The sequence below is a fragment of the Lepisosteus oculatus genome, chromosome 14, assembly GCF_040954835.1.
Source record: "Lepisosteus oculatus isolate fLepOcu1 chromosome 14, fLepOcu1.hap2, whole genome shotgun sequence".
NCBI lineage: Eukaryota > Metazoa > Chordata > Actinopteri > Semionotiformes > Lepisosteidae > Lepisosteus > Lepisosteus oculatus.
This window is the reverse complement of record NC_090709.1, coordinates 10,070,757-10,098,188: the sequence shown is the minus strand read 5'-3', so window position 1 is coordinate 10,098,188 and position 27,432 is coordinate 10,070,757. Positions and strand designations below refer to the sequence as shown.

At 40.5% G+C, this 27,432-nt stretch overlaps 1 long non-coding RNA gene and 1 other non-coding gene across 2 annotated transcripts; both read left to right on the top strand.

Annotated features, from left to right (window-relative positions):
* Window positions 1-334: 334 nt before the first annotated feature.
* LOC138242904 (uncharacterized) lies at window positions 335-5,113 on the top strand. The gene is made up of 4 exons (XR_011191779.1): window positions 335-469; window positions 3,886-3,968; window positions 4,274-4,312; window positions 4,456-5,113. It is a non-coding gene; the product is annotated as an uncharacterized lncRNA (long non-coding RNA).
* Window positions 5,114-22,168: 17,055 nt separating this feature from the next.
* On the top strand, window positions 22,169-22,261 carry trnar-ucu (transfer RNA arginine (anticodon UCU)). Its single transcript has 2 exons — window positions 22,169-22,205; window positions 22,226-22,261. It is a non-coding gene; the product is annotated as a tRNA-Arg (tRNA).
* Window positions 22,262-27,432: the final 5,171 nt, after the last annotated feature.

The window sequence follows — 27,432 nt, the reverse complement described above, 5'->3', positions numbered from 1 at the left end:
TTTGTTGTTTAATGATAACATGATTGATGCGTTTATGTGTATTCTGTTTTGAAAGTGGTATTTGTTTTTTTTTTTAATAATGTATATTCAGTGTACAGGAAATTTGAACTGATGCCTGATGCGGAGTTACACATCTATGATGACACACTAATGGAGGCTGAAGATGACACACTTCAAGAACTAATTCAATCAAACCCAAACCTTTGTTTAACTATCAAAGATAGTAATGAGGGTGAATCACATTTAGCTGATCCTAATGAATATTGTTTTCATTAAAACAATAGTTTTCTCATTGTCTTCTTTTGCCTTATTTATTTTTAAAGAACTTGAATCCCTTGGCCTTTCGTCACCCAGTTCCTGCATGGATACATTGTCCCGTTCATCCAGTGATACCGACTTAAGATTTTCCGAGCCTTCCCCCAGAAGGGCCAACACAAGCATTGATGTAGATGACACTACAGCAAAAGAGGTATTGTTAACTCTTATAGAGTGATGCTGATTTTATTTTGTGCCTTTATTTTTAATGTGAGCTGCATTCTAAATCATAGCATGACTCTGAGCTTTAGTAGTTCAGGTGGGTAGCTGCGTCAGCATGCGTGGGCTGCAAAGGAACAAGTTATTCCATGCTGAAAAAAAGAAGAAAGAACACAACGTTTCGGCCGTGGAGCGAAGAAGGCTCCAGGGCTGAAACATTGTGTTTTCTTTCCACACCTGAAGAAGGCTCCATGGCCGAAACATTGTTTTCTTTCTTCTTTTTTTCAGTATGGAATAAACCTATTACTTGATACTCTGAGCTTTACCTACAGATGATAACAGTCAATCTGCAGTACAGAAAAGTTTGGCAAATTTCGAGAAGCCATTTATCCACTTCAATACAGAAATTGGGTGCCTTTACATTGTTCTTGGAAATGTGCCACCAAAATTCAACTGAGCTGTTATGAATATTCTTTTGATATCGCTTTTTTTATATTCAGGACCTAAAGAAGTATGTTTTTGATGTTATACCGGTACCATTGCTAAATTATACCAGAACTTTAGAAGGTCATGAAATAGATCTTCCCTTTTCTACTGACAGAATATATGGTACCATCTTTCGTATTACTGGTGATAATTTAGGAATGCACATTATTATTGATTTTACAGAATCTTTTGCTGGAAATTATTTTTGTCACCTTTGTTTGATAAGAGAGATGCCCAGACTATACATAGGATGACCCCAAAATAATCTTGTGGGGAAAATACATTTTTGAAATGCATTGGCAGTCTCTTCAAGTTGACCCACAGCCCAATTCAGTTTATGATGTGAAAAAAAATCAGTCTTCAACTCTACAATATTTTCATGTGTGTGATAATTACTCACCATGACATCATACATTAGCTTCTCGTGGGTGTGGCTCAGTATGAGGTGAAATTACTTTTTGAATATCTAACAGAAAACTTTCAAATCAGATGTGTTAAGAATTTACTCCTTTGATTACGGGTTTTTAGAGCATAAAACAAACATCCTACAAATGTTAACTTTGAAGGCACAGGTGGTAATATTGGGCTGAATGCTATACAAACTTGGTGCCTTGTCAAAAACATTCCTCTATTATTTGGTGAGTTTGTCCATCAAGGAAATCAAAATTGGAATTTGCGGTTTGAAATAATGATTATAGTTTTCTCCCTTATTCATACTGAAGGTATGACTGAACATTTGAAGTATTTGATTATTGACCATCATAAACTTCTTAAACTGTTGTATCCAGAGAGAAGCCTAATCCCAAAGCATCACTACATGGTACATTATCCAAGCTGTATAATAAGTCCTTTGTTACATGTGAAGAAAGATGTGAAGACGGGGGTTTGAATTTAATCCTTTCTGTATGAGGTTTAGACTTCTAAGTCACAAGCTGGGGTTTATGGCAGGAAAGGGGGTTAACTGATAAGGATTGCAGATGCAAGCTAGGAACCCCCCTGGGTGTAATCTTAAACTGACCATTTGGCCAGAACATCGTAAACTGGCCAAATACCATAAACCCCCCTCTTTACCATCAGACCGAGTGACGTCAGAAACGGAGAAGAAAACACTATATAACCCAAAAGTTTATACCAGTATGGGGAACAATACTTCAGTTTTGTTGTTTCTTGCGGGAAACAAGACTTCGGCTTTATTGTTCCTTGCATGCAATAAACTCATCTGTTTTACTTCATCTCGGGATCAAGAACCTTATTCCTTCTGTTACAACACATGTATGGACTATGGGGTTTGAGGGCAAACATAAAGTGTCTAAAACCACACTGAAAGACTTCAAGAACCTTACAAAATCAATTGCTAAGAAACATTAAATGGATGTTGGGTATCGTTGGGAAAAATTATCAGTAAGACATACTGAGGACCAATGACATTCTCTTTTAATTACATTACTAGTGGTATTGGTTTGGCAAAAACTCTTCAACTGACCTTATAAAAGAATGTGTCTATTACAAATTACTTAAAATTGATGGTATATAGTACAGACCAGGACTTGTAATTTGCAGTAAGATTGAACAAGAAATGTATTAGTTTTCTGCAAAATTAATAAAATACTGATGATTGATAACACCATCTATGTTTTGGTGGACAAGCTCTTCACAAATCACCTTGATGAACATTACCATGCTTTCCAAGTGACTGAAAGTGAGGAAAGGGATGTTCTGAAATTTGAGGATTTGAAGTTGTGAAAGCCTTTTGATCTTCAGGGTACATATGGTAGTGATGAAAACATTTATGTTATTCTTATATTTGTTATAATATGATTTATACATATATGTCCTTATTGAAAAATGTAATTGCGTTATTGTATATGGGAATGCTGATTGGATGAGGGCCTTTTGCAGAAGGCAGAGCTAGATGTTCGAGTAGGGATCTGCGATCCTGCATTGGCTGCAATGGAGCATGTAAAGGTGCGTTCTGTGGTAAAAGGTAGAGAGAACAAACGTGTTTTGGCTTTGCAGCCTCTTCTGCTGGGAGGGAGGGTGAGAAAGCAAAGAAATGAGGCAAAGAAGAACAAAAGACAGTTAGGTTAGAATGGGCATGGAGCAGGTGAGAATGAGTGTCCACATGAAAAGCCAAGATCTGCAAATAACGCAGAGGAATTAGAAGGAGATGAGTCTGTTGTTGAGAGAAATGGGGAAAATCTTGTGAAAATTTGGAACATATCTTCCCACTCATTCTCACCTGCTGTTTACCTATTCTACCTGCTCCATCCTATGTTCTTATTTGCCTTATTTCATTGCTCCTCTCTCCCTCACACCAGAGGAGACTGCACATCCTAAACGTGCTTCTTCTCCTTACCTTTGACCATGGAATTACGATTTACGTGTTGTAGCTATTCATAAGTCTTTTTTTAAAACTTTTGTTCCACTTGCATAAATGTCACCGAAAACAAATGTTTAAACCATTTTTTCACATATAAAAACAGTTTAAAGTGGACTTTACCTGTGTTTGCCTGTTTTATAGGTTAACTTTCACACATAGAAAACATACAACTAAACAGCATTTTACTTCAGTGGTTTTAAATATACTGCACACAGAAAATGAAATTTAAGAATTTGTATTCACTCTCCTATTCAGTGTTACTTAACACTAATAGTGTCAATTAATTGACACCACAGTGTTGTTAAAAAAACTCTGGATAGTGTGAGCACTTTACACTGCACTTAGTGCATACTGCAGAAGTGTACAAATAACACGGATAATTCTGAAAATGACACTCAGAGTTTAACACTGTCAGAGTTTAGGCTCGAAGTATTTAGAAAGTGTTAATTTAACTCTGGTGAATGTGGAGCTGTTAAAGTTTTGAGTTGATTTAACACTGGCTGATTTGCTGCGTATAAATACATAATATCTCCTATGTGATAAAGCTGGTGTCTTTTCAAGAGGCTTGACATTAAAACTCTTCCCACACTGACTGCAGCTGACGGGTTTCTCACCTGTGTGAATGATGGTGAGTGTTTAAGTTGTTTAACTGACTCAAATGTTTCTCACATAGACTTAGGCTGAAAGGTTTCTCCCCTGTATGAATTAGTTGGTCGGCTTTTAAATTGCCTGCCAGACTAAATTTCTTCCCACATTGGCTACAGGTGAATGGTTTCTCTCCTATGTGAACAACCTGGTGGGTTTTTAGCTTCCTTGCCAAACTTAACCTCTTAACACACTGACTACATTTAATTTGTTTCTCTCTTGTGTGAATACATTTAAAAAAAATATTGATTTTAAATAGGCTACCTGACTAACTCTCTTCTCACACAGGCTGCAGCTGAAAGGCTCCTCTCCTGTGTGAATAAGCTGGTGAGTTTTTAAATGGTTTCAGCAACTAAAACTCCTCTCACACTGACTGCAACTGAATACTCTCTCCCCTTTATGAGTGTGCCAATGACTTTTCAATTTATTTGGCTCTGGGTGCTGTAACATAGTACTGATCTCTTCAACAGGTGCTTCAGTCTGCTGCTCTGCAGGGTCAATCAACTGGGGCTCCATGTGCTGCTCTGTAAGATTGAAAACATCCAGTTCTTCTTTGTGCTCTAGTACAGAGACACAGCCCATTCCGTTACAACCTTGTGTAATATTGTTAGTGTCCAAATTAACATTCTCTGTGAAATCATTATAAACTAACAACCCAGGTGTCCCACTCTCAGGCTCCGTCTTCATCATGGGCACAGAGTCCAGATCCTCCACACTCTGTCTGCTCTCTGTGTGCTGCTCACTGAGTGTCTCTTTCCCTTCTGCAGCAGTGAGCTCTGTCTCCTGCAACAGACTGGAGCCCCACTCCTCCTCACTGTGCTGAGGAGCCCTTTCCCCAGCTTCAAGGAGAGCACTGGCCTCTGAGCCTGAAATCACAAGACAAGAGGACAAGGCCTTTCAGTCAGGTTCAAAAGCGCATTACCCCCACCACAAATAAAAAGTACCTGCATATTAATATACAAGATGATACAATTTGAAAAATGTTAACATCTGATCTTTTATGTACAGTAGATGTCATATGTTAAGATGAAGGTAAGAATAATTGAATAAATGAACACAAAAACGTTTCAACTGTTGGATCAATGTTAATACATTGCTTTCATTTTTTGGAATCCCATGCTAAAATAAAAAAATATATAAAACCATAGTGAATCCCCTACAAAAATTATATTTCTAATCTTCAACTGGATAATACAATTATTTTAACAATCTACACATCAGCAAAGTCAAATTACTGCATTTGTACAATATTGTACGCAATTTTAATCAAATGCAGAGAAAGACCTTGAAGTTAGGGTTTGAGTAGAGTTTAAAACCTTGCAAGAGAAATACAAGTACTGGGCTCATAAAAAACTGAATATCCACCAATATGGAGCAAAACTTGTCAACAGAGAATAGGAAGAACATCAATAATTGTGTTAATAATTACATTTATGCTATGATAATGCTATCATAAATAATATAATTATCTGCTGGGTTATCTTACAAAAAGTCACAAGTACAAATTTAATGTATGGAATGCATACATTAGTGATTATTTTATTTATAAAGTGACTATATAGTTGCAATAGTTTAAACAGTTGCTATAATCATTGGAGGAAATATGTTCAGTATTCTTGTTTATTATTAATAATGTATGTTGGCCATTGCACCCCCATTAGACAATAAGACAGTAACCGGGTATGTGAGGGGCCCCAGGCCACTGTCAACAATATAATCCATATAATCAACAATATAATTAGTTCAGGTGGGTAGCTGTGTCAGCATGTGTAGGCTGCGAAGGAACAAGTAATAGGTTTATTCCATGCTGAAAAGAGAAGAAAACACAACATTTCACACTTCAGGTGTGTGAAAGACAGGGTAGTAAGCAAAGGTAATGTAGCGTGAAAACAAAAGCAGGGAGAGAGGAGGAGTGAGGGGCGGGAGCAGGTGCCAGAAAGAGGCCAATCAGGATGTGTGAAGTCAGGATAGGTGAAGAGAGGTGTAAAATGAAACCTACAATGAATAGAGAGAATTTAGAAGAACAGTAGTCTGTCGTTACGAGAAAGGGGAAGGTGTGATCCTAGCTGCAGGATAATTTTAGTTTCTGTAGTCTTTTGGATGTATATTATATATATTTAGTAATATAATCAATCCCCCATGTTTCTATTGCAGACAGTTCAGTTCCAGCAACTAGAGAGATACCGACCCCTCCACTTCCAACATGTCTTATTGTTCTCAATCATAATTAAACATAATAAGTATTATCAATCAGTATTACAGTTACTGTTGTGATGTAGTCAGGGTCCTGGGAATGAATAAATAAGATAGAGATGCCAAGAATCCTTCTCTCCTTCTCATTGATAGCAGCCCCTTTTCTCAGAATCAGAACTTGACACGGGAGAATACAAAGGTGTATCCTCTTATTCTGCTATGCTATTTATTAATTTTCAGAAACTGAGTAATGGTAAGAACAGATCCTGGAATGTTCTCTTCCTAGGATGATAAAAAACTACAGATCCAGCACCCCAGTGTTTTGAGTCAGCAATGCTAACCACTGCTCCACCCTGCTGCCTGGCAAAGTTTTAAGCACAACTCATTCTACACTATGTACTACAAACAAATTATTTAATGCGTAAATAAATTGTGTTTTTAACGATAATCACTTTGATAATTCCGTTGCTATATCAAACACGTCTTTCCCACTTCATTCTGCATCTCTTCATTATATTCTCACCAAGCAGTTAAAGACACTGTTTATATACACTCAGGCATTGACTTCATATAAGTCACCCTACTGACCTGACAGCTTCAGTTTCATGTCCATTTCTTGTATTTCTGCAGTGACTTCACAGGGAAGCGTGTGTCCAACATGAGCTGTCTGTCCCTGATCTCCTCCTGCTCCTAACTCCTCCCACAGCTGCAATCTCCACTTCAGGATCTCATTTTCCACATGACCCATCTTTCCAGAAACTGTGAGATGCTGCGGAGTTTGTCTTCTCCTCATCCTCAGAGTCACACATCCTGTTTCAGAAACATTCTGAGACTTCGTAAGCAATCAATTTGAGCAAAACCTCCATGAAAGCGTGAAACTGAGTTTCCAGATCGAATAGCAAATTTACCATATTTATTCAGAGTCCATCACAATCACAGAGTTACTGGTGTGCCGATCTACTGAAATGACAAAATGAGACTTTTGTGCACCTACGGGTCTATTTCAGTGTCAGTTCCTACACTTGTATAAATATTTTGTTACATCAGTCTACAATTTTTATCCACAGTCCAATATCTTCTAAATTAAGAATAATTCCTGTTTACATTACATTTTACACTAGGGATTCCCTCAAAAATAAACTTGCTTGTAAGAATGATAAGAAATGACATACATAATGAGAAGATTTACTTGTATTCACATAAAGTAAATTCTCCACATAAAGAAACTCTCCACAATTTTCCCATTGTGGGAAATATGACCATCATATTCTTGCTAAGCGGTTTCTCTGTTTTTTCTCCTATTATCATTGTCAGCGATCACAAGAAGGGGAAAAAAACACAGCTGTCAAGAGTGGGATTTGAATCCACACCTCCACTCAAAGACCAGAACACCCAAGCAAGTTGGAAAGATACAAGTCCTTAAATCTAGTGCCTTAGACCACTCGGTCATCCTGATGGGTGCTGGAGAAAGGTGTGCTGAATACACCAGTAGTTCACTAAACTGAGTTTCTTCTCTATGCTGGAGAAGTGCCAAGTTAGCTATTGTAGCCTAAATGGATTGCGGAAATCAAACATACGGGCTATTCGGAGTGTGTTTTCTAACTTTAGCGTAATAATTTTCCTGATGCCTTGGAGGAACAGAAATGATAGATTGTCTTTACAACCTTGGTCTCCTAATAAGGAATGGGATCAGTGTAAGACAGCTTTCCTCTTCAGGGAACCAAGATTTTTTAATGTCAAGATTGCATATGATGTGATGTGTAAACATTTACAAGGCTGAAGTTGGCTTCTTATTTGCGTTTTTCATTCCACCTTAAATGCTGCTGATGTAATATTATGCCGCCTTTTGCCTGTAGATGGCTCTTTATAGTCTTTTTTAAATGTACTAATTTGGATGGATTACTGTACATATCCTCAGAAAATTGGAATATGTAAGTAAATAGTGACTGTCCAGATTGCATTTTTGTATGAAACACATTTCAGAAAATTGAAAACCAATTTTCAAAACTCACAATAACACAAACTGGCATGTTAGACAATGAGTAAGTAAAACAAAGGCAGTGAATTCACTGGCACTTTTTGCATGTTTACCACAACCTTGCCTTCTGATCATTAAAAGTCTCCTATACTTGCATTTTACAAGACATTTTAATATAGCAGTATTAAATGGGACATTAAGAACATGGCATATGAAAATATATGGTTAACCGAGGATGAGCAAAGTGTGATTGCACTTCCTGCTTTTTTGCTCTGAACCTACCAGCTGGTTATAAAAACATCTCAAAATTCTGACACTGAGATATGAGAGACTATCAAAATCCTGGACTTCAGGAAATTTTATTGTACCTTTTTTTAAATATCACCCTCTGAACATGGCATGAGAGAATACATTGGCAAATAGTGATTGCAATTTCTGCTGTTTTGCTGTGGCCCTCACTCCCGATTATTAAATTGTCTCACAGTTCTGACACTGAGGAGCTTTACTGCTTTCAGAGGGTCTTTTATCGATGCTGCTGTAGTAGAGAAGTGACATAATCACAAACGCGGACAATTGCTACTTTCTAATTCTATTAATACGAGTCCCAATGAACAATTCTGGGACATGGTACATCTTTAATAATTTTTGAATAAGTTTCAGTTTGGAAAAACTACATTCACCAGAAGCTACCGAAACCAGTAAAGTTCACATAATGCGTAATCCAACAACGTTTGGGGGTGAAAATGAGTATTTCCTGCTATGAATACTAACACTGTTACAGGGTGCGTTTAGGACTATTTTAGCTCAGATAAAGCTGTCAGTTCATCTTTCATTTTTACTCCATGAATATTGGCAATGTTATTGCTACTGAGCGGTAAAGGTAGATTCTGCCAATACTTCATGAGATCTTTTTTAATATTTCTGGTCCCATACAAAAAGCCAAAAGTATTGATTGCATGTAACTGATAAAATCTCTCTTTGAGGGACGTTATAATACGTGTAAAATAAATGGAAACTTTATCAGCTTTAATTAAATGTGGCATTGTGAAATCAACCTGTAGCCCTACGGAATGCAGTCACTCTCCCAGTGACAGCGGCAGGAGCAGAGAGATTATATCAGAGCACGAACAGAGAGTTCGGAAATCGAGGGAAATTGATTTACAGAACATTTTACTAAACTTTCCTATCTGCTCGGCCTTACTGAATTATTTTAGCTTTTTTGTCTATTTCTATACTTTACAGTAGATAGTGTTTAGCCAGAGAAGAGAGATACAAGCGCTATACCCCCAAAGTAACCGCTGATTCCAATAACCTTAACAAAAGCAGGAAGATCTCCAACACAGGCTGGAGACGCTGTGTCCGGGTTCAGCGGTTATACAATTCGCGTGTTCTCCCTCCTTTATTACCTTCATAAACCCCTCTCAAACCACAACAAACTCACAGAATATTTCGGTGAACAAATACTGGGTCTTTCTTTCCGAAATCACAGGCAGAAAAAATAACCACGCTGAAATAAATTTCCTAAAATCCAATAAAGTCCAGTCACGTTCAGGTACGATTCTGATGTATCTGAATAGTGTGGGCGGAGATTGTTTATCCACTGGGCTCTGCACGCGTGGGTTCGAATCCCACTCTTGTCGGTTTGAGCCTTTGACTTTTGCGGTTTGCGGTCTGTTGCTACTGTAGTAGAGCACTACATTTCTATCATTGGCTGAACATGGCTTAAAGCAGTAGCTGACAGACGATAGTCTCTTAATATTTAGGCTAAATTTATGTTTTGTGCTGCTTTCACCTGATATTAATAGCAGTCCTGATGAACGGTTTTGGGACATGGCGCATCTTGAAAAATGTTCTTGTTAATTTTAGTTTGGAAAAAATGCACTCACCAGAAACCGGAACTGGTCGTGTTTACATAATGCGCAATGCAATAGCAAAGTTTGGATTTGAAAAAAATCTTGCTATGAGTCCTTTTACAGGAGGCGTTTTAGGACCTTTAGCTCATAAATTCATCTTACATTTCTACTCTATCAATATTAGCAATGTTATCTTTACCTATCATTAAATGTATTTTTTCATGGAGAAAACGTGCATCAGGAAATGTTGTTTAGAAGAAGTGAGTTAACATGAAAAGTGACCTAATTTACCGGAGCAAATGCTCACCTAGCAAGATCTGCTTTACTACAAGAGAGACGTAGAGTGAAAGACGCGATAATTTCACGCCATTGTGGAACAAAACGCTATTTTCTTTGAATTCTAAATCAATTAGAAATTCAGAGCGACACATAAACTCTTTGTCTGATTAAAAGTAACGCCCTCGCCTGGTGGTGAGGAGGAAGCACCCCTAGGCACTTGTAGTACCGCTGGGCATGCTGGGAGTGGTAGCCAGGGAGAGTCTGAGGGTCAGCACGATGACCAGCGGCTGACCCTACCTGTGTAAATAATGTCCTAGTAGTTCTAGTGCCCTGTGTAGTCTTATAAGTGTATAGCGTGTTGTTAAGTAATTACCACCCTAAAGATGTGTACGTGTTCTGTCAGTCTCCTCATGTGCATGTATATCCTGTGTTTGGTTTTGTGGTTGTTAAAGAATAAAGCTATTGCTTGGTTTGTTAATCGCGTCTCCACTGGTCCTTTGTTCTGAGAAGAACCTGTAAACGCTACATTGGTGTCAGAAGCAGGAAGGATGGACAAATCTTGGCAGACATTAGCTGATTCTGTCAAGTGCTGGCTGACTCTAAAAGAGACAGAACCCATCGGCAGCACACATAGAGAGCCTGAGCAACTCCTGGGTGCGACAGGTGGCCACAGCCCTTACCAGGGCTATCCAGTAGTGGTCCTGCTGGTAGAATTGGGGCGACTGCCCGCTACTCCCGCCCAGTCGATGCCCCAAAGAGAAGATACCCTCCCTGCCATAGCCGATCAGCGATTCCCACACCCATCAGCGTGGGTGCGACCCGGGTGGCTATGACGGGGAAGCGCCTTGGGAAACCTACGAGGAGCAGTTCAAGCTTGCGGCCCAGACGAATGGCTGGTGCCAGGTGGAGATGGCCTGCCACCTGGCGGCGGCGCTGGAAGGAGCGGCCTGCCAGGTGCTCCTGGATGTCCCGGAGGAGTCCATCGAGGGGGAAGAGGAGACAGCCCATGCAGCGACCCCCGCGGAACAGCCCCGCACGCTGTTTTGCGACTGCTGCGGGAAGAGGCGACACCGAGCCCGGTTCTGCTGGGCACCCGAACCTCGCACTCCTCGATCGGTGTCGGGAAACGGGAACGGGTCGGCTCAGCGCAGGGACGGCCACCCTTGAACACCTCAACCCCGGGAGATGGGAGTGATTGAGCCCTCCGAGAGCCCTCGGCGCCAGCTGTACTGGTCCAAAAAAAAGAAGGCTCGTGGAGGTTCTGCGTAAACTACCGCAAGCTGAACGAGGTCACCTGGAAGGATTCCTACGCCCTAACGAGGATAGACGATGCCAAGGACTACATCACTGGGTCGACCTGGTTCAGCTCCCTTGACCTCCGCTGTGGCTAGTGGCAGGTACCACTCGCTCGAAGCCTCTGGCAGTTTACTGCCTTTGGCCTGTGCAATGCCCCGGCGATTTTCAAGAGGCTGAGGGAAAGGATGCTGGCATCGGTCCTGTGGAACCAGTGTGTGCTGTATCTGGACGATCTGCTGGTTCATGCCCAGGGTTTCGACCAGGCCTTGACGAACCTCCAGGCGGTGCTGGCCTGCATCCGCCGTGCTGGCCTGAGGCTCAATCCCCGCAAGTGCGTGCTCCTGAGGCAGGAGGTGACCTTCCTGGGACATGTTGTTGGACTGTGAGGGGTGGCTACAGACCCAGGTAAGGTCGCCTCAATGAGTGGTTGGCCGACCCCCCGCACTGTTGCGGAGCTGCGCAGCTTTCTGGGGTTGGCTTCGTATTACCGGAGGTTTGTCCGGGACTTTGCCAGCATCGCTCCCCCGCTGCACCGCCTCACCAACAAGGGCCGCCGTTTCGACTTCGACTCGGGCTGCGAGACAGCTTTCAGCTGGTTACCTGAAGCTCTGGTGGGGGCCCCCGTGCTAGCCTTCCCCGATCCGTGGTTACCGTATATCCTGGATACCGACGCAAGTGACTCGGGGGTGGGCGCGGTGTTGGCGCAGGAGGGGCCAGATGGGGAGCGGGTAGTTGCCTACTACAGTCGGGCTTTGACTAGGGCTGAACAGAACTACTGCGTGACCCGGTGATGGTGATGGCGGCGGTCCACCACTTCAGGCCGTACCTGTTCAGGACCCGGTTCCGGTTGAGGACCGACCATGCGTCCCTCACCTGGCTGCTCCACTGTAAGGAGCCAGAGGGGCAGATTGTCCGATGGATAGAGGTCCTGCAGGAATCCTGCAGGATGTTTGCCAGGCTAGGGGTGCCGGAGGAGTTACACAGTGACCAGGGGCGTAACTTTGAATCCCAGGTCTTTGCCAGAGTGTGCCAGCGCCTGGGGATCTCTAAGACGTGGACCATCCCACTCCATCCCCAGAACGACAGGTTGGTGGAGCGGTTTAATCGGACTTTAATTGGTTTGAAGAGTTCTGCTGTGTTTTTGTGGTTAAGGCGATGAACTTGAAGTCCATCGAGGTCTCCCTGCGCAGGTTCAAGTCCTGCCGACTACGACAATCTCCTTATGTCATCGTGTGCCTGCATAAAAATGGAAACGCACTGCTCTACTTTTAAAACGCTAAATTGCTTGAAACCGCTGCCTTGGAAACAAATTCTTCAGTGTCCACGAATGACATTTCGCAGCTGAAAGCAGATAAGGATGCTTTTAGTGTTCGTGTGTCTTGTGCCCTACTTCCAGCCTTTGAAAACCTAATTAGTAAAGCTGAAAGAACCGACTCCATGGGTGTTGGTCGTGCACAAGGAGGAGCTGTGACAATAGCAGAGCACGAGTGAGGATGGCGCAGATGGAAACTCGTTTTCATGCGCTCCTATGAAAATAAAAGTCGAAACCCGAAACAGTAGGAGCCATAAGAGTAAATGCCTCCTAACAGCTAGCAAGCGCTCCTAGTTAGTGTCATGGTGTGTGTCCCTGCCTGTCATGCGGGAAACTGGGGTTTGATTACCGATGGGGAGACAGGTAGCGTTTTTACAGTCAGATTCCAATCTCTAATGCTGTGTGTGAGAGTTTCCGTTACATTCCTTTTCTCACATTTTCTGATGACTATTCCAAATGGGCACCCTGTCAACTCCTAATACTTTTCAAAAACCTGCCTGCATGTTTGATTATTTTTATTTTAAAAAAGTTCAATATTGATCATAACTAAAGAAATTAATGATCACGAACAAAAAAAAAAGGGCTGAAGATGCGAGTCGATCTTGAATCACAGCTGGGTGACACGGTCTTCTGTTCTGATATGGCTGTATGAGAAACAGGAGGAATCGCTTCTCTCCTATGGAGCATGAGCTGAATCAGCAGTGAGACATTTCGCGTGTTCATGCATATGTCAATGCATTAACCTACATCGTAAAACTAAAACTAAATTAAAAACTAACATTAAGTTATCAGAGACATTAAATTATATACAAACAAGACACAGGCAAAGTAATAATTCTACATTAAGTGTCCTACACTGACCAAACTAATTGAAATGGTCTGATTCAGAGCCTGTGCAGTTCGTGCTAATTAGAACGACACCAGTACTGAACCCTCAGCACCGTACTGAGCACAAGTTGAGCTGCTCTCCAACTTTGCTACCCATGGGATTTCATTCCAATAGAGCTCAGAGAAGGAGCTGATCTCCAGACAGCAGTGTTAAGTTGTCTGCAGCCTCATGCGAAAATGACAATTTACCCAAAGTGTTTTCTATAGCTTTCAGGTGCAGTTAATTTATATAAAGGAAGGTAAATCATTTTAACGCAACAAAAGCCAGGCAGGAGTCAAACATACAATTTCCTGATCTGAAGTCAGACGCGTTATCCATTATGCCATTGGTCTTACATCACTCAATTGCACCATAGTGACCTCAGTGCCACTAATAGTAATACATACTGTATTTCTGATTGAGCGCTGAGTGCAAAGGTTGAATAAGCTTTGCTCCTGCCAACGATTCGGCGTGAAAAAACACAGCTTTAAAGTTTCACAGACAAATGCAGCATGCCAACAAAACCAATTATAAAAACAACTATGGCACACTACGATTCGCACTGACTCTGAAAAGTGATCACGGCAGATGTTGTTCCCCGCTGAAGGGACCAAAGAGCATTGCTGTTGGGAAGACAAAATGAGGCTTTTTTCTGCCTTGATGTTAAGCTAACAAAGACTATCTTGAAACACCTAGTTCAGTCTCTCAACAGACTGTCAAGCAAAGTTTTTACCCATTGAACTTGCAATAGAAGGATGGTCTTAACCCACAAACACTTAGCAGCAGTGAAATTAAAACCTACCCCTGCGAAGAAATTGGAGCACAAACCCAGCACCTTAGACCACCCAGCCACACTCCCAACACCTTACTTTTATCAGAGAACGCCGGGTTCAGCTCTTGGTGTCCGATGCTTGAAAACGACAGCACCTTCGTTTTCCGAGATGTTTCCTATCACTTCTTTGTCAGCTCTGAATATAGTTCTTCTTTGGAGCAGGCTTCAGACCTTTTATTTAATGTATAAAGGAGGGCGCATTCCTAAACATGTAATTCCTGTTTTAGAAATGTTTTGGGTGGTGTGTTTTATATAGTATTCTGATTGTATTCAGAATAACAGTATTCTGATTGTATTCTGTAGACCTGTGTAGCAATCGTACTGGATGTGACATGGATTCTGAAATGTTTCTTGAAAAGGTATTTAGGGTTGCTTGAATCTATAACAAAAAAAGTGACCCGAAACTTCCTACAGATGCAGCCACTCAAAATGGGTGGGGTATTTCGCGGTATAAATTTTGAGCTTTTAAATTTAAACTGTGTATTACAGCATGTTAATCATCAGTCATTAAAAAGCTGGTATATTTTATGAAAGCAAGATTGCTCAGTTGGACAAAAGTACACAACCTACCTTTATCAGAAATATTTATGCATCAAAGCCTTTACTGAAGATATTACTAATAGTATTAATAATGAATGACTTTGGACAAGCTGTAAACTCAAAGTATAATTTCTTTAGCACATTTGTACAAGCACTTGGAATCTGTCCAAGCCCTACTTTGTCAGGCATTCTCTTTAACTGCAACGGACATAAAAACTCCCTTGCTTTTAACAGAGCGTTTCATAATTTCTAACTACGAAAATTATTTAAACTGCGACACTTATCATTCAACCAGAGCTCAAAATATCACAAGGATCCTCAAGAGCACAGCAAAGACTGTATTAAAAGATACTTGTATCAGATACATGAGAATCCAGGCTTTTTTATCAACGCTTTCTTTTCCGTATACCAGATATTATGGAACCACTTCAGAAGGATGTCAGCCAGCCAGATTCCAGGAATCGGTACTTTTGGAGGGGAGAGGTGTCTTTCGCTGGAAACTTGCCCCCTTCTACTTTGAAAATACCTGTGAAACCGGTTTAATTCGTCACAGCCAGCACTCCCGCAGAGAGGGGGGTTGTACTTGTTAATGTCTTAGCCGGAACACATCATTATATCTCATTTTGTATTTCTATAAAAAAATCGTTTGCCCAGCCTAACACTATTGTTGTTATTGTTTTTATCCTGTCAAGCGCTTTGAGCAGCACAGCTTTCTCACCAGTTAGATTACGTTTTGATACCATCCTTACACAAAGCAGAAACTTCTTGTATTTTCCGATGACATACAAGTGGAAAGATTACAGATTTTAATCATCTTTTTTCTGAACCAGGGAAAATCTGATCATGTTTCTCTATAACAATAATAAAAAACTTTATTTTACAAATCACCTTTAAAAGTGGCATCTCAAAGCAATACAGTAGATGGAAACCACAGATTACATAGTAAATACCCAGACAAACTTAAATGCGTTTTTAATAAAATGCTTTTGTTCATTCAGCAGAGAGAGCGTAAAACCTGGGCGTAACAGCTGTTCCTTTTTCTGATCACTTGCTCTCTGGAAACACGTCTCACCTGTCCTGTTCTTTGTTTTCCTAATTTGCTGATTATGCCTTCTGCGATCCACTCCTGCCCTCACACCTAAAGAAGACTATTTTAAATTGATTTGCGCGGTCCATTGTGCAATTAACACTTGTATGTGCTGTCCTTAAGGTGATATCACATAAAGGTGATATGTAAAATAATGTTTTTTTTATTGTTAGAGAGAAACATGATCAGATTTTCCCTGTATCAGAAAAAAAGATCTAAAGTATACTAGTTTGTCACTAGTATACTTTTAATACAGTCTTTGCTGTGCTCTTGAGGATCCTTGTGATATTTCGAGCTCTGGTTGAATGATAAGTGTAGCAGTTTAAATAATTTTCGTAGTTAGAAATTATGAAACGCTCTGTTAAAAGCAAGGGAGTTTTTATGTCCGTTATAGTAAAAGAAAATGCCTGACAAAGCAGGGCTTGGACAGATTCCAAGTGTATTTTTGCAATTTACGTTGCATTGTGCTGCTGTAATACAGTTTAAAATAATTAAAAGTCTAAACAGTATCAGCTTTATTTATGGGTTGCAATTTAAAAAAAGTCAAAAACCGCACTCAAAATGCAATTTAGAGCTTTCTGGCAAGAGGAGACACCCAAATTAATAATGTAACATGCCACTGCATGAACAAGGTTATACTGCTATTTCCTTAGATACGCAATTAAAAAAATAATTTTTATTAAATTTTTAATAAAATGCTTTTGTTCACTCAATCTGACAATTTCAGGAAGATTAAGGAAGGACTAAGGGATTTGTCATCTGTTGGGAAAGCTCTGTGAGCTCTGTGACTTTGAGACCACTTGTTATCCCAGGTTGTTTGAATTGCCACAATTCAAATAGAGAAAAAAGAGCTGACTGACAAGATTTAAGATGTGACTGTCAATGTTGGATTGACCCCAAAAAAAACACATTGCCCGACGTCAGTTGCATTGCTTGAAAAATAATTTTATTTCGAGAGACTGGATAAGTAATTCAAGTGTTTTTTTTTTAACTTCCTGAAAAACAAAAAATAATTTAACTATATGTGCAAACGTTTTATGATATGTCGCTGTTGTGAATGTCTGTGGAGTGTATCTTATTTGCCTGTCTGTCCTGGCTGTGCTCTCTCGCTTGCTCGCCCTCCCCTTCTCTCTCTCTCTCAATTCAAGGTGCTTTATTAGCATGACAGATTGGTACAATCAGTGTTGGGTATTTACTTTGCTTTGAGATGCCACTTTTAAAGGTGATATATAAAATCAAGGCTTTAACTTGCTTTAACTCCGCAAGTCTGAGTTCTCGTGTCTGTCCTATCAGAACCCGAAAGTATTACAATATGTATCTTTATAGCAGGTGGTGTACAACTTTTTAGTATAGATTAAACTTTTCTAAAATGTATTTAAAAAATAAAAATGATTACAATCTAATCTTTCCATGTTTGATCCCAGGATCCCAAGAAAAATAAATCTAAACGGGGAGAATGCTATGCTGAAAGTTTATTAAGATACTTAGAAGACAAAGATATCAATTTATGTTGCATTTGTCTGATTGTGAATCAAAAAACACATATATTTAAACCTGTGTTTGCGATTTAAATCAAAACGCGATTTAAATCAATATAAATGTTTATATTGTAACACATAGGTGACACATAGGTGATTCATTGTTATTAAAATGACTTAAATTCGATCATGTTGTGATATTTAGAAATATAAATTTGTTTGGTGCGAGTGAGGTTTTATTTAATCTCTGACCCAGGGAAATGTTTTATTTTTTCAAAGAAATGTTTGTTGAAAAAAAAGTCATGACTCCAGCAGGATTCAAACACACAGCGTGTGAGGTAGGAGTCAGGAGCCTAACCCACAGTGCCACCGGCAAGGTCACGTGTAGAGCGCTGAAAAAGCACTACAGAAACATTATCAACAGACAATGTACAGCATGTACTATTCTTGTGTTGCGGTACATGAATATAATTATATCGTTATTAATTTCTTTAGATACGCGATTCCATATTATATTCCCTTTTAATCAAATTCTAAAAGTATGCTTGTTGACTCCCGTATCACATTAGTTAAAGACTTCGAAGCTTAAAATGTTTAGGGAGAAATGGAATACTGGTGTGTATTTTTTATTTAAAGTACAGAGACCAGCCATATACTGTATGTTTATGTTCCAAAATTAATATCGTTTTTGGCCTTCACACGCGTTACAGTATGCTCCTATTCTTTTTATGCTCAGGTACTAAGATTTCCCTTCAGTGGTAAAATTCCATATGAATATTCAATGCTAAAACGGGCACAGTAAAGACATTTACTGTAAATCTTTCTACGACAGACCAATGGACCACGAGTGCCCCTGTCGGTCAACCAATCACGTACCGCGGTATTTTGCGTCATCGCGCGTCACAATGCGTGACGCCGTAGCCAATTACCTCCGGTACATGTCTGTACCGCGCACTTTGAATGGCTGCATCTGTACCTTCCAATCACTGATGTCGCTCTCCCTAAACCTGTACGTGATGTTTTGCAGATGTGCAGTGTGCCTTTACTCATGTATTAAAAACGACCTCTGTTGTCGGGCGGAGTTGAAGGAGAACTAACTGCACAGAAAAAGTATGTAACGATAAAATGTTTCTACACTTCAGAAAGTCCCTTTAAATCCCTGCTCACACACGTCGGTGTGGGAAGAGGGCAGGTAGAGAGCTTTTCCAGAAACTCATGATGTTTCTCATGGGGTGTTACCTGCAGTAGTATCTCTCTCCACACCTTTGGAAAGAAAAGAGTGGCTCCAGTGCAAGGTAAGGTCAGAACAGCTGGTCTGATTGTCTTAGAAAACAAGTAATTAAAATCAACAGGGAAATTGAACAATACAGAAATCAGCGCAGTATACAATAGGAAACAAGCAAACAAAATGCTCAGCAAAAATCGTAGTTGAGTAAATTGGTGTAAAAAAAATATTTGTAAACAAAGGAGAGCCCGTGCTGCGTGTGAAACATATCAATAGTTCAGCATTTCTGAAACGTTTAATTGAATTGACAAAGAAATCCTCTCCTTAAACTTCAAAAAAGGATTATCTGTGGAGCCAGCAGGCGTAACACTGCAGTTGCCCGTTTCTCACAGGTGTTTGAAGTTGTGGACAACATTTAGTTAATGTTAGTTAATAACTGGTTGGGCCACCCTTAGAAGCAACAACTGCAATCAAGCGTTTGTGATAACTGGCAATGAGTCTTTTACAATGCTGTGGAGGAATTTTGGCCCACTCATCTTTGCTGAATTGTTGTAATTCAGCCACATTGGAGGGTTTTCGAGCCTTAACCGCTTTTTTAAGGTCATGCCACAACATCTCAATCGGATTCAGTTCAGAACTTTGACTAGGCCACTCCAAAGTCTTCATTTTGTTTTTCTTAAGCCATTCAGAGGTGGACTTGCTGGTGTGTTTTGAACTTGAACTTGAACTTTACTGCCATATGTAACCGGTACTGGTACAATGGAATTCTTACTTACAGAAAGTCTCTCGATTGTAAAACAAGTGTAAAAAACAAGACAAAGTGCAAATAGTGCATCAAGACAATGTACAAACAAACAATAGACAATGTGCAAGTAAACATGTAGACAGTTTGAATGTAAACAATACAGACGTGTAAACAATGACTGGAGATGTGCAATAAATAAGAAATCATAAAGAGGTAGATGGTGATGGTGTAGATGTGGTCCGAGGGGGATGGCTAAATTTGTTCGCCAGTCTCACTGCTTGTGGATAGAAGCTATTGAAGAATCTAGTGTTAAGTGTCCGCATGCTCTTATATCTCTTGCCTGAGGGCAGTGGGGTGAAGAGCTCATGCCCGGGGTGGTGACTGTTCTCTGTGATGGCCAGAATTCTACCACGGCAGCGGTCCTCATAGAGCTGTTTAATCTCGTTGAGACCGCAGCCGATGATCTTCTGGGCCATATTGAACATTCCCTGTAGTGCCTTTCTTTCTCGCGAAGAGGTGTTACCATACCACACAGTGATCCCGTTGGTGAGGATGCTCTCGATGGTGCAGCACTAGAAGTTCATCAACACATGTATTGGCATCCCCCATCGCTTGAGGCACCTCAAGAAATAAAGGCGCTGCTGAGCCTTCTTCATGATAGAGTCAGTGTTCACAGTCCAGGTTAGATCTTTAGAGATGTGAATTCCCAAAAACCTAAAGCTGGTGACTGTTTCCACTTCCGTTCTATCAATACTGAGTGGGCTGTGAGTGTATGGCCTGTGTCTCCGAAAGTCCACTATTATCTCTTTCGTTTTCTTTATGTTCAAGTCCAGGTTATTGCTATGACACCACCTAAGCAGCTGTACAACTTCATCCCTGTAAGTGGACTCGTCATCATCACTGATCAGTCCTATTATAGTGGTGTCATCGGCAAACTTAATGATGTGGTTGTTGCTGTGTCTTGCTGTGCAGTCGTGAGTAAATAGGGAGTACAACCTTGGACTCAGACAGCAGCCTTGTGGGGTTCCAGTGCTCAGGGTGAGTGGTGTTGATGTTTTATTGCCTATCTGCACCACCTGTGGTCTCTCGATAAGAAAGTCCAGCAGCCAGTTGCAGACAGAGTTGCACAGACCTAATCCCCTGAGCTTTGTCACCAGTTGACAGGGTATGATGGAATTGAATGCTGAACTGTAGTCCACAAACAGCATTCTCACATACGAGTTCTTAGTGTCCAGGTGTTCCAAGGCTGTATGCAGAGCCAGGGAGACAGCATCATCCACTGATCTGTTGTTCTGGTAGGCGAACTGCAGGGGGTCCAGGGACTCTGTGATGGAGGAGTTGATGTGTGACAACACCAGCTTCTCCAGGCATTTCATCACCACAGATGTTAATGCTACTGGGCAGTAATCATTCAGGCATGTCACTTTTGTCTTTTTGGGGGTTGGAACAATAGTGTTTTTTTTAAAGCAGGTGGGTGACACTTTACTGTGACACGGAGGAGTTAAAGATGTCCGTAAACACTGTGGTCAGCTGGGCTGCACATGTCCTCAGGACGTGAGGTGGTATCCCATCAGGCCCTGCAGCCTTACGGATTTTCACCCTGCTCAGAGTCTTCTGCACGTCCTGCTATGAGAGTTTCGGAATAAACTCGCCCTGCACACTTGGGGTCTTCTCAGCATTTCCCGTGTTCAGAGCATCAAAGCGGGCATAGAAGTTTGCCCGCTTTGGATCATTGTCCTGCTGCAGAACCCAAGTGCGCTTCAGCTTGAGGTCACGAACAGATGGCCGGACATTCTCCTTCAGGATTTTTTGGTAGACAGCAGAATTCATGGTTCCATTAACCACAGCAAGTCTTCCAGGTCCTGAAGCAGCAAAACAGCCCCAGACCATCACACTACCACCACCATATTTTACTGTTGGTATGATGTTCCTTTTCTGAAATGCTGTGTTACTTTTACGCCAGATGTAATGGGACACACACCTTCCAAAAAGTTCAACTTTTGTTTCGTCAGTCCACAGAGTATTTTCCCAAAATTCTTGGGGGTCATCAAGATGTTTTCCGGCTCATCAGTGTTTTTCGTCTTGGAATTCTGCCATGCAGGCCATTTTTGCCCAGTCTCTTTCTTATGGTGGAGTCATGAACACTGACCTTAACTGAGGCAAGTAAAGCCTGCAGTTCTTTGGATGTTGTTGTGGGGTTTTTTGAGACCTCTTGGATGAGTTGTCGCTGTGCTCTTGGGGTAATTTTGGTCTTTAGAAATGGCTTTATAAACTTTTCCAGACTGATAAATCTCAATCACTTTTTCACACAGGGCCATGTAGGTTTGGATTTTTTTTTCCCTTAATAATAAAAACCTTCAATTAAAAACTGCATTTTGTGTTTACTTGTGTTATCTTTGTCTAATATTTCAATTTGTTTGATGATCTAAAACTTTCAGTGACAAACATGCAAAAAAATAAGAAATCAGGAAGGGGGCAAACACTTTTTCATATAGCTGGCTCTGTGGCGCAATGGAGAGCGCGTTGGACTTCTAGGCCTCGATAGAATGAAGTCATTCAAAGGTTGTGGGTTCGAGTCCCACCAGAGTCATCTATCATTTTTATTGAACCTTTCGAAATCCTCTAGGGATTGGTGTTGATCAAGTCAAATACAGGACTTCTTAAGAGTCCACAGTTGAAAATGAACCAGCAGCCACAAGAAAGAAGTTAGCACTGGACTGTGATCACATCACTCCTGTCCTGGAGTCCTTGCACTGGCTTCCTGTCAACTTCAAAATCCTCAAGTTCAGCTATAAGGCTCTCCATGGCTTGGCACCTCAGGACCTGTCTGGGTTATCGCCCTACTCCCCACCTCACAACCTTCGCTCTTCTAATTGTGTTTTCCTATCTGCCCTCCAGTCCATCTGGACTACACTCTATGGGTGACAGGGCCTTCTCCTGTTTTGCCCCAAAGCTCTGGATCTTTATCCCCAAGGATATCAGTCACCTTCTCTAAACTCCTTCAAATCCAGACTCAAAACCCTCTTCTTTAGAAGAGCCTTTAATGAACTATTCTTTACCCCTCTGTTCCTACTGTATTTAATACCACCATCTATTGTCTCCTCTAACTGTGTATTCTCATCCTGCTTATCTTGTGTATTTTTTTAACTTTATTGTTGTCATTCTGTAAAGTGCTTTGAAAAGCCACCTTTAAAAGCGCTATATAATGTAAAGATTATTATTATTATTAATAATGAACAGTGCATTTAACACTGAGCACATGCGGTCCTTCTTTGCAAAGGATTGCAAAGGTTGGGAATTAGCTTTTCACTCGTGTTGTTGAAGACCGTATCCTGGCTGTGTTGCAGGAAATGTCTGGATGCCATCACCGGATCAAGAAGAGGATCAGGGTTTTGGGAAGTCTTTTTGATGCCTGACACTGTGTGTTTCCTGGTTGTAACAGGTGTCATTCTGGACCTAAACAACAGAGAACACCATTGAAATCGCTGAACTGCCTAGCGGACACTTTGTCGCCTTCTTCTGACCTGTAATTAATGTGATTCTCTGAAAACGTGGCACGTTGTATCTGTGCTACCTTTATGGAGGGTGACCACACTCATAAGGATCATAGATTCGATCACAAGCATCTAAAAATGAGAATGAGAAAATGACATCACGCTATAAGGCTGAATGGCACGAATTATCCTGTTCCTTCTGCAGCAAATGTGAGTTTTTTTGCTTCTTAACACTGAGATAGTTGGAGATATTTGGCAGCTGTGGGATTCCAACTCAACCCTCAAAGAGACTGGAGCTTTAATCCAGCTCTAAACTAAAAACTGGGTGACTTGTAAGGGCTGGTAGGAGAGGAAAATAATAAATGCTTCTTTTTTGGTCTTTATCTACTAAAAGAAAGGAAAGAAATATTTGATTATTATTAATTCACCAGTTGTTTTGATCAAATCATTGTAACGCAGTGTCATATTAAGGTATAATATGTACATGAACATCATGTCTGAGTCAGTGATGGCAGCTGACTATCGCTGGAGATGAGCGGGTAAGCCGGCATAATGAGGGAGTAGAGATTGGCCTCTGTGTCGCAGTGTTTTAGGCAAATCTAAGGTTTCTTTCTTGTAAAATATTTTCGAGTGCATGTTTGTTGCTGAAAATTAATCTTGTGCATTTGAATGAATTCCGATATTGTCACCTAATTCTATACATTGTTTCATCACACTACAACATTTAGAGGAGCTCAACTGCATTAAATTGCATAATGATAGTATTTCTTGCCTTTTAAATACTTCAGTCCAAAATGTAGAGAAGTTGCTCCTGTTTTCACCATTATAAGAACTGTGATGCACCAGTAATATTTACTCTCATAAAAGTATTGTCATTGTATTGTTCTGTTCTGTTACAATCTTGAGTGACACAAACCTTCTGTTTTACTGCACTACACTTCTCCAGAGGCCAGTTCAGCACACAAGGATCCTCAGTCAAACAAACACTGCAATCGCTTGATAAAAGCCATTCCTCATCCTTTCTCTTAGTATTGGTGCAACTTTTGTATGCAAAGAAGGCGATTTGACAATGAAAGGTGCAATCATCTTAAAGAGAGTCTTCATGAGGGCATGCACAGCTTAAGGCACATGAAGCTGAATCCGTGAGCTGATTGACACAAAACAATGTCACTTCACATTATCCGCAAAGCTGTTTTGCTTGTCTGACCACCTCTTCATACTTTACAGTGAGCGCATATATTTCAGTTTCTTCTTTTGTATTTTCCTTACTATTTTACTGTCCCTTTCCCCCATGTGGAGATGTATCCACTGCCAAAACTGCTGTCTGATTATTTAAATTATCTTTAAAACTGTTACATGACTTCATCTAATTGTAAATTTATAAGACAGTCTGTGAGACATTTGTGAGAGTAGCTGAATCCCAGGGCTGGTGTGGAATCACACACAGACAGGTCTTCTGTGTGATCTGAGTCCCACTGCCCAGAGCTACAGACTGGTCAAATGGTCACTATTGTAGACACGACCATCGGACCATCGGCTACAAATAATCAATATACTGATTATAGTGTCACTACTGGTGTTTATTACATAAATACTATACATAAATAATTAGATAATTCCACACTCATGTGTGTTATAAAACGTTTATAAACATTTTGGGAGGCTGACATACAGTAAAGAAAGTAATACTGAAGGGCTAGAAGTCCTGGAAAGCTGCCAGATCAGTGACCCCTGAGCCCAGTTCACAGAGAGGAGAACCAGGAGCTCTTTTATGTCTCTAAGAGGGCTGGGAGGAAGGATAAAAGGGGGAGATGTGACTTGAGTCCAGGCTGTTCTGTCTGATATTGTTCATGTAGCAGCACTGATTGTCTGAATATCTTCTGGTTCTGGATTGTGAGGATAGAGAGATCCTGTCTGATTGTGAGTCTGAGCTGTGAATCTGACTGAGAAGAGAATAATGATTTTTTATTCTGCCTGAGAATTTTCCTGAGAATTTTTCCTGAGAATGTTTCTTCTTTTCCAAGTGGTGTTACATCCCCTTCAGATACTCTAGACAGACTGCCAGAGAGAAGAGGAGAGAGAGATGGACAGATAAGAGCACACGCAGCAAGAGACACATACGTCTTGATTTACTTTGAAGCAAGTGTTCATTTCTTTTCTGGAACAAGTTGTTTCTGAACTTCAAGAAATTCATACAACTTCTGAAAGAAAAAATACAAATCTTGCTTCTCAGGACAGAAGAAATGCTGCAAACAAATGCCAGTGATTTGTGAAAAGCAACGGGAATGTGTCCCTGTGCAGCTCTTAAACAAAGGGCTGGTGGGTCAAACACACTCAGGGACGCGGTTCAGATTGTGATGATGTAAACATAATCTCTGCTAAAAATTGAAGGGATTTCTTCACAAACTCTCTTGAATGTTGCAGGAAATCTACGTGTTTTACTTGTGTGCAACTACAACAAGTAAACAATTAAGTACCTAAGTCAATGTCCAAGAAAACCATCTTCACGTGTGGAATTTTTCTTTAACTGGCTGTTGGGAGAATTCATTTATACACCCGTTGTATCCTTAGCAAAAATATTTTAAAATTAGAACACAGATTTGTTGGAGAACTTGACAATCCTTGACAATCATTAAATGAGCATTATACAAATTTGCGTTGATATTTTTAATATGTACCTTAATTGTAATATATATATATAATTGCTTTGATATGGATGTTCATTTGAAGGAATTGAGGAAACTATGAAGGATCGCAGAACAACCAAAGATACATTTGGGCATCTGCTATTGGTAAAGATGAAAGAGTGCCGTAAGTGTGAAGCTTGCATACACACGAGAGAAAAATCAGTTTTAATGCACTTCATTAAACTGATGGTGTGCTTATCAATCGTGCATGAAAAATACATAGCAGAGGATGGTTTCGATCCATCGACCTCTGGGTTATGGGCCCAGCACGCTTCCGCTGCGCCACTCTGCTGACAGCTGTCATAGTGTGATTCAACACAACTGCTCTATCTTTGCTTTCTAAAAGTGCGCCCGAGATTAAAAGTTTCAACGGCAAACGCAGACGTCACTTTGAGCACTTGGTCTTTTATAGTACGAATCATCACACGCTGCTCTACATGGGCGTGTCTTCAAGATCGTTGAGAACCAAACCTGCTTTCTGAGGCAACTGATTCTTTCGTTGTTAATTCCCAAATCTTCAATGAGAATCAGTGAAACGAAAACCAAACACATGTACACACTCGCGTCCTAGCCTGAAAGAAAAATGATGGAAGCATTTGAGGAATAAGAAGAGTAGTCTGAACAGCTTCAGTCTATCAACTGCTCTACAAAGTGATCGCTACTTCCACACCCAGTTTATAACACTGAAAATGATTCAGGAAGCACAGCAAAGTTCTAAAAGCAGTGGTTGAAAAGCGTCTAGATACATAAAATGACACTTTCTCAAAAGTAAAATCTTCAGCTTTTTAATATTGTCATCCATATATTTTCGTTTTTCTCTTTTTTACATAACACGCTTTCGAGAAATAGACTGTCTTGTAATGAAGGCTGCATGAGAAAATGTGTATCTAAATTAAAATCGGGTTTATGACTGCGTTTTTCAGCTTTCTTAGCGCTTGGGTCTCGATTCAGATATTGCAATGAAAGCAACAGGGGAGTAAGTTTTCGTTTTCTAAATCAAAGGTGATCTGCTCACAAGGAAGTATAAAAACTTCAGCGTTTACTTTTTGAAGACCGCAAATTGTCGAAACACTATTGCTTCATAAGCTAATAAGTAAGGTTTCTGAGCACGCATTGTATTACTAATGCTGTTATTAATAAACAAAAAGCTTAAATTCACATAATGGAACTTGGACGGCTCAAAGTAGTCTATTCTTTGTACAACTTTACTTGCCCGCTGAGTAGAGTTTAAAGCAACGGCAGCAGAAGTAGCAGTAATAGCAACAACGTGGTTAGAGTGTCACAATACACTCTGTGAAAGAATTGCGGCTTCAGATCGTTTTGTTCTGTTGAAGCTGCCTACAGGCTCTGAATTGCTGACATTGGCTGTGATCTTTTTTCAGGTTTCATGAAATTCTTCACATATTTGAAATATTGAATTCGGGTTCGCCTAATACACGGTGCAAACCGTACCTGCAGCAGAATGCTGTGGCACATGAAGCTGTTTTGTTTTTCGGTTGTAAGGATTTAGGAGCGTACTACAAATCGAGCAAGCGAAATGAAAATTAAACAGGAGTCACTTTTTGGATTGCTAATTCATT